The following is a 285-nucleotide window of genomic DNA, read 5'->3' as shown; positions in this document are numbered from 1 at the left end:
TGGAGATTAATCCTTTGTCAGTTGCTTTATTTGCAAATATGTTCTTCCATTCTGAGGGTTGTCTTTTCGTCTTGTTTATGGTTTCCTTTGCTGTGCAAAAACTTTTAAGTTTAATTAGGTCTCATTTGTTTCTTCTTTTTATTCCCATTTCTCTAGGAGGTGGGTCAAAAAGATTCTTGCTGCGATTTATGTCATATAGTGTTCTGCCTATGTTTTCCTCTAAGAGTTTGATAGTGTCTGGCCTTACATTTAGGTCTTTAACCCATTTTGAGTTTATTTTTTTTG

Source organism: Physeter macrocephalus, chromosome 15 (genome assembly GCF_002837175.3).
Source record: "Physeter macrocephalus isolate SW-GA chromosome 15, ASM283717v5, whole genome shotgun sequence".
Classification (NCBI taxonomy): Eukaryota; Metazoa; Chordata; class Mammalia; order Artiodactyla; family Physeteridae; genus Physeter; species Physeter macrocephalus.
This window is presented reverse-complemented; position numbering follows the sequence as displayed.